This window comes from Rutidosis leptorrhynchoides, chromosome 5 (genome assembly GCF_046630445.1).
Source record: "Rutidosis leptorrhynchoides isolate AG116_Rl617_1_P2 chromosome 5, CSIRO_AGI_Rlap_v1, whole genome shotgun sequence".
Lineage (NCBI taxonomy): Eukaryota > Viridiplantae > Streptophyta > Magnoliopsida > Asterales > Asteraceae > Rutidosis > Rutidosis leptorrhynchoides.
Window position 1 is genome coordinate 219151854 of NC_092337.1, and position 8317 is coordinate 219160170.

The following is an 8317-nucleotide window of genomic DNA, read 5'->3' on the forward strand; positions in this document are numbered from 1 at the left end:
TAATTTAATTATAATTATTATTATTAACCCTAATTAGGGTTTATTAATTAATTAATTTTTAATATTAGTTTTAGTTTAGTTTTATTTAATTTGTATTTTATTTAGTTTAATTAGTTGTATTAATATATAAAAATTAATACTTTTATAAATAAATAATATAAAAATAATATTTTTATAAAAATTGTACTTTTTACAACTTTAAGTTTATTTTTATATTTTATAACTTTTTATTTGTTTTAGCGTAATATTTGTATTTTTCGTTCGTATTTAGTTCTAAGTCATAATTTTTGCCGTAGTTATTTTTATTTCTAGATTTTTAGGTTTTACCGTAAAATCCCTTAAGTATTTTTTCTTTAGAGTAAGATTTAGGTGCTTTAGAATTTTGCGACGCCGTTTTATAAATTTTAGTACTTTTTAAGTTATTGCCGTTTTGGATATAGAATTTCTTTTAAGCTTTAATACCTTTATACGCAACTTTTAATTCTTAGTTTTTAGACTTTTAAGTTTCGACGCGCTACATTCTTTATATTATTTATCGACCTTTTATTTTTCGACGTTTTTCGACGCACTTTTTCTTTTTCATCGACGCTCTAGTTTTTAGGACATAGAATTTTCTATTTCTTCTCTAAAATTTCTTTAAATTTCGACGAAAAATTATTTTAAGTGGTTAAATTGATAGACATCCAAAATTTTCTGGTTCGTAGTAATAGTTGGATTTGTTAGTGGCGAGTTGTGGGCTTCCGATTTAAAGGGTCCTGGCTACCTGCTGCATCTATTGACTATTCGAAACGTGGGCAAAATCAGAAGAGTCTATTAATTTGATAACTTATATAATTTTTATATTTTATAACTAATAGGATATTCAGTGAATACACCGAGCAAAACGTTCACTGAAATGTCCCGTTCTTATTGATTAAAAACGTTCCATATTAATTGATTTCGTTGCGAGGTTTTGACCTCTATATGAGATGTTTTTCAAAGACTGCATTCATTTTAAAACAAACCATAACCTTTATTTCATCAATAAAGGTTTAAAAAGCTTTACGTAGATTATCAAATAATGATAATCTAAAATATCCTATTTACACGTGTAGTGACCCGAACTTTTCCATGTTTATATATATTAATTGAGATTGATATTTACATGATTAAATGTTTCCAACATGTTAAGAAATCAAACTTGTTAAGACTTGATTAATTGAAATATGTTTCATATAGACAATTGACCACCCAAGTTGACCGGTGATTCACGTACGTTAAAACTTGTAAAAACTATTTGATGACATATATATGGATATATATATAGTTAACATGATACTATGATAAGTAAACATATCATTAAGTATATTAACAATGAACTACATATGTAAAAACAAGACTACTAACTTAATGATTTTTAAACGAGACATATATGTAACGATTATCATTGTAAAGACATTTAATGTATATATATCATATTAAGAGATATTCATACATGATAATATCATGATAATATAATAATTTAAAATCTCATTTGATATTATAAACATTGGGTTAACAACATTTAACAAGATCGTTAACCGAAAGGTTTCAAAACAACACTTACATGTAACGACTAACGATGACTTAACGACTCAGTTAAAATGTATATACATGTAGTGTTTTAATATGTATTTATACACTTTTGAAAGACTTCAATACACTTATCAAAATACTTCTACTTAACAAAAATGCTTACAATTACATCCTCGTTCAGTTTCATCAACAATTCTACTCGTATGCACCCGTATTCGTACTCGTACAATACACAGCTTTTAGATGTATGTACTATTGGTATATACACTCCAATGATCAGCTCTTAGCAGCCCATGTGAGTCACCTAACACATGTGGGAACCATCATTTGGAAACTAGCATGAAATATCTCATAAAATTACAAAAATATGAGTAATCATTCATGACTTATTTACATGAAAACAAAATTACATATCCTTTATATCTAATCCATACACCAACGACCAAAAACACCTACAAACACTTTAATTCTTCAATTTTCTTCATCTAATTGATCTCTCTCAAGTTCTATCTTCAAGTTCTAAGTGTTCTTCATATATTCTACAAGTTCTAGTTACATAAAATCAAGAATACTTTCAAGTTTGCTAGCTCACTTCCAATCTTGTAAGGTGATCATCCAACCTCAAGAAATCTTTGTTTCTTACAGTAGGTTATCATTCTAATACAAGGTAATAATCATATTCAAACTTTGGTTCAATTTCTATAACTATAACAATCTTATTTCAAGTGATGATCTTACTTGAACTTGTTTTCGTGTCATGATTCTGCTTCAAGAACTTCGAGCCATCCAAGGATCCGTTGAAGCTAGATCCATTTTTCTCTTTTCCAGTAGGTTTATCCAAGGAACTTAAGGTAGTAATGATATTCATAACATCATTCGATTCATACATATAAAGCTATCTTATTCGAAGGTTTAAACTCGTAATCACTAGAACATAGTTTAGTTAATTCTAAACTTGTTCGCAAACAAAAGTTAATCCTTCTAACTTGACTTTTAAAATTAACTAAACACATGTTCTATATCTATATGATATGCTAACTTAATGATTTAAAACCTGGAAACACGAAAAACACCGTAAAACCGAATTTACGCCGTCGTAGTAACACCGCGGGCTGTTTTGGGTTAGTTAATTAAAAACTATGATAAACTTTGATTTAAAAGTTGTTATTCTTAGAAAATAATTTTTATTATGAACATGAAACTATATCCAAAAATTATGGTTAAACTCAAAGTGAAAGTATGTTTTCTAAAATGGTCATCTAGACGTCGTTCTTTCGACTGAAATGACTACCTTTACAAAAACGACTTGTAACTTATTTTTCCGACTATAAACCTATACTTTTTATTTTTAGATTCATAAAATAGAGTTCAATATGAAACCATAGCAATTTGATTCACTCAAAACGGATTTAAAATGAAGAAGTTATGGGTAAAACAAGATTGGATAATTTTTCTCATTTTAGCTACGTGAAAATTGGTAACAAATCTATTCCAACCATAACTTAATCAACTTGTATTGTATATTATGTAATCTTGAGATACCATAGACACGTATACAATGTTTCGACCTATCATGTCGACACATCTATATATATTTCGGAACAACCATAGACACTCTATATGTGAATGTTGGAGTTAGCTATACAGGGTTGAGGTTGATTCCAAAATATGTATAGTTTGAGTTGTGATCAATACTGAGATACGTATACACTGGGTCGTGGATTGATTCAAGATAATATTTATCGATTTATTTCTGTACATCTAATTGTGGACAACTAGTTGTAGGTTACTAACGAGGACAGCTGACTTAATAAACTTAAAACATCAAAATATATTAAAAGTGTTGTAAATATATTTTGAACATACTTTGATATATATGTATATATTGTTATAGGTTCGTGAATCAACCAGTAGCCAAGTCTTACTTCCCGACGAAGTAAAAATCTGTGAAAGTGAGTTATAGTCCCACTTTTAAAATCTAATATTTTTGGGATGAGAATACATGCAGGTTTTATAAATGATTTACAAAATAGACACAAGTACGTGAAACTACATTCTATGGTTGAATTATCGAAATCGAATATGCCCCTTTTTATTAAGTCTGGTAATCTAAGAATTAGGAAACAGACACCCTAATTGACGCGAATCCTAAAGATAGATCTATTGGGTCTAACAAACCCCATCCAAAGTACCGGATGCTTTAGTACTTCGAAATTTATATCATATCCGAAGGGTGTCCCGGAATGATGAGGATATTCTTATATATGCATCTTGTTAATGTCGGTTACCAGGTGTTCACCATATGAATGATTTTTATCTCTATGTATGGGATGTGTATTGAAATATGAAATCTTGTGGTCTATTATTATGATTTGATATATATAGGTTAAACCTATAACTCACCAACATTTTTGTTGACGTTTTAAGCATGTTTATTCTCAGGTGATTATTAAGAGCTTCCACTGTCGCATACTTAAATAAGGACGAGATTTGGAGTCCATGCTTGTATGATATTGTGTAAAAACTGCATTCAAGAAACTTATTTTGTTGTAACATATTTGTATTGTAAACCATTATGTAATGGTCGTGTGTAAACAGGATATTTTAGATTATCATTATTTTATAATCTACGTAAAGCTTTTTAAAACCTTTATCTATGAAATAAAGGTTATGGTTTGTTTTAAAAATGAATGCAGTCTTTGAAAAACGTTTCATATAGAGGTCAAAACCTCGCAACGAAATCAATTAATATGGAACGTTTTTAATCAATAAGAACGGGACATTTCAACACGCGACCATTACATAATGGTTTACAATACAAATATGTTACATCAAAATCAGTTTCTTGAATACAGTTTTTACACAATATCATACAAACATGGACTCCAAATCTTGTCCTTATTTTAGTATGCAACAGCGGAAGCTCTTAGTATTCACCTGAGAATAAACATGCTTTAAACGTCAACAAAAATGTTGGTGAGTTATAGGTTTAACCTATATATATCAAATCGTAACAATAGACCACAAGATTTCATATTTCAATACACATCCCATACATAGAGATAAAAATCATTCATATGGTGAACACCTGGTAACCGACATTAACAAGATGCATATGTAAGAATATCCCCATCATTCCGGGACACCCTTCAGATATGATATAAATTTCGAAGTACTAAAGCATCCGGTACTTTGGATGGGGCTTGTTGGGCCCAATAGATCTATCTTTAGGATTCGCGTCAATTAGGGTGTCTGTTCCCTAATTCTTAGATTAACAGACTTAATAAAAAGGGGCATATTCGATTTCGATAATTCAACCATAGAATGTAGTTTCACGTACTTGTGTTTATTTTGTAAATCATTTATAAAACCTGCATGTATTCTCATCCCAAAAATATTAGATTTTAAAAGTGGGACTATAACTCACTTTCACAGATTTTTACTTCGTCGGAAAGTAAGACTTGTCCACTGGTTGATTCACGAACCTATAACAATATATACATATATATCAAAGTATGTTCAAAATATATTTACAACACTTTTAATATATTTTGATGTTTTAAGTTTATTAAGTCAGCTGTCCTCGTTAGTAACCTACAACTAGTTGTCCACAGTTAGATGTACAGAAATAAATCGATAAATATTATCTTGAATCAATCCACGACCCAGTGTATACGTATCTCAGTATTGATCACAACTCAAACTATATATATTTTGGAATCAACCTCAACCCTGTATAGCTAACTCCAACATTCACATATAGAGTGTCTATGGTTGTTTCGAAATATATATAGATGTGTCGACATGATTGGTCGAAACATTGTATACGTGTCTATGGTATCTCAAGATTACATAATATACAATACAAGTTGATTAAGTTATGGTTGGAATAGATTTGTTACTAATTTTCACGTAGCTAAAATGAGAAAAATTATCCAATCTTGTTTTACCCATAACTTCTTCATTTTAAATCCATTTTGAGTGAATAAAATTGCTATGGTTTCATATTGAACTCTATTTTATGAATCTAAACAGAAAAATTATAGGTTTATAGTCAGAAAAATAAGTTACAAGTCGTTATTGTAAAGGTAGTCATTTCATTCGAAAGAACGACGTCTAGATGACCATTTTAGAAAACATACTTCCACTTTGAGTTTAACCATAATTTTTGGATATAGTTTCATGTTCATAATCAAAATCATTTTCAAAGAATAACAACTTTTAAATCAAAGTTTATCATAGTTTTTAATTAACTAACCCAAAACAGCCCGTGGTGTTACTACGACGGCGTAAATCCGGTTTTACGGTGTTTTTCGTGTTTCCAGGTTTTAAATCATTAAGTTAGCATATCATATAGATATAGAACATGTGTTTAGTTGATTTTAAAAGTCAATTTAGAAGGATTAACTTTTATTTGCGAACAAGTTTAGAATTAACTAAACTATGTTCTAGTGATTACAAGTTTAAACCTTCGAATAAGATAGCTTTATATGTATGAATCGAATGATGTTATGAACATCATTACTACCTCAAGTTCCTTGGATAAACCTACTGGAAATGAGAAAAATAGATCTAGCTTCAAAGGATCCTTGGATGGCTTGAAAGTTCTTGAAGCAGAATCATGACACGAAAACAATTTCAAGCAAGATTTCCACTCGAAATAAGATTGTTATAGTTATAGAAATTGAATTAAAGTTTGAATATGATTATTACCTTGTATTAGAAAGATAAACTACTGTAAGTAACAAAGGTTTCTTGATCTTGGATGATTACTTGGAATGGATTTAGAAAACTTGGAAGTAAACTTGCAATCTTGGAAGTATTCTTGATTTTATGAAACTAGAACTTTTAGAATTTATGAAGAACACTTAGAACTTGAATATAGAACTTGAGAGAGATCAATTAGATGAAGAAAATTGAAGAATGAAAGTGTTTGTAGGTGTTTTTGGTCGTTGGTGTATGGATTAGATATAAAGGATATGTAATTTTGTTTTCATGTAAATAAGTCATGAATGATTACTCATATTTTTGTAATTTTATGAGATATTTCATGCTAGTTGCCCAATGATGGTTCCCACATGTGTTAGGTGACTCACATGGGCTGCTAAGAGTTGATAATTGGAGTGTATATACCAATAGTACATACATCTAAAAGCTGTGTATTGTACGAGTATGAATACGGGTGCATACGAGTAGAATTGTTGATGAAACTGAACGAGGATGTAATTGTAAGCATTTTTGTTAAGTAGAAGTATTTTGATAAGTTTCTTGAAGTCTTTCAAAAGTGTATGAATACATATTAAAACACTACATGTATATACATTTTAACTGAGTCGTTAAGTCATCGTTAGTCGTTACATGTAAATGTTGTTTTGAAACCTTTAGGTTAACGATCTTGTTGAATGTTGTTAACCCATTGTTTATTATAACAAATGAGATGTTAAATTGTTATATTATCATGATATTATGATATATAATATATCTTAGTATGATGTATATACAGTTAAATGTCGTTACAACGATAATCGTTACATATATGTCTCGTTTCGAAATCATTAAGTTGGTAGTCTTATTTTTACATATGTATTTCATTGTTAATACACTTAATAATATATTTACTTATAATTTAACATAATTAACCAAGTGTATCAATATCTTAATATGATTCATATGTACCTAGTAAGACGTTGTTATAACAATAATCGTTATATATATCGTTTTCGAGTTTCTTAAATTAATAGTCTCATTTTATGTATATAACTCATTGTTAAAATACCTAATGAGATACATACTTATAATAAAATCATGTTAACTATATATATAACCATATATATGTCATCGTATAGTTTTTACAAGTTTTAACGTTCGTGAATCACCGGTCAACTTGGGTGGTCAATTGTCTATAAGAAACCTATTTCAATTAATCAAGTCTTAACAAGTTTGATTGCTTAACATGTTGGAAACACTTAATAATGTAAATAACAATTTCATTTAATATATATATATAAACATGGAAAAGTTCGGGTCACTACAGTACCTACCCGTTAAATAAATTTCGTCACGAAATTTTAAGCAGTTGGAGGTGTTGACGTATCTTCTGGAAATAAATGCGGGTATTTCTTCTTCATCTGATCTTCTCGTTCCCAGGTGAACTCGGGTCCTCTACGAGCATTCCATCGAACCTTAACAATTGGTATCTTGTTTTGCTTAAGTCTTTTAACCTCACGATCCATTATTTCGACGGGTTCTTCGATAAATTGAAGTTTTTCGTTGATTTGGATTTCATCTAACAGAATAGTGAGATCTTCTTTAGCAAAACATTTCTTCAAATTCGAGACGTAGAAAGTGTTATGTACAGCCGCGAGTTGTTGAGGTAACTCAAGTCGGTAAGCTACTGGTCCGACACGATCAATAATCTTGAATGGTCTAATATACCTTGGATTTAATTTCCCTCGTTTACCAAATCGAACAATGCCTTTCCAAGGTGCAACTTTAAGCATGACCATCTCTCCAATTTCAAACTCTATATCTTTTCTTTTACTATCCGCGTAGCACTTTTGTCGACTCTGGGCGGTTTTCAATCTTTGTTGAATTTGGATAATTTTCTCGGTAGTTTCTTGTATTATCTCCGGACCCGTAATCTGTCTATCCCCCACTTCACTCCAACAAATCAGAGACCTGCACTTTCTACCATAAAGTGCTTCAAACGGCGCCATCTCAATGCTTGAATGATAGCTGTTGTTGTAGGAAAATTCTGCTAACG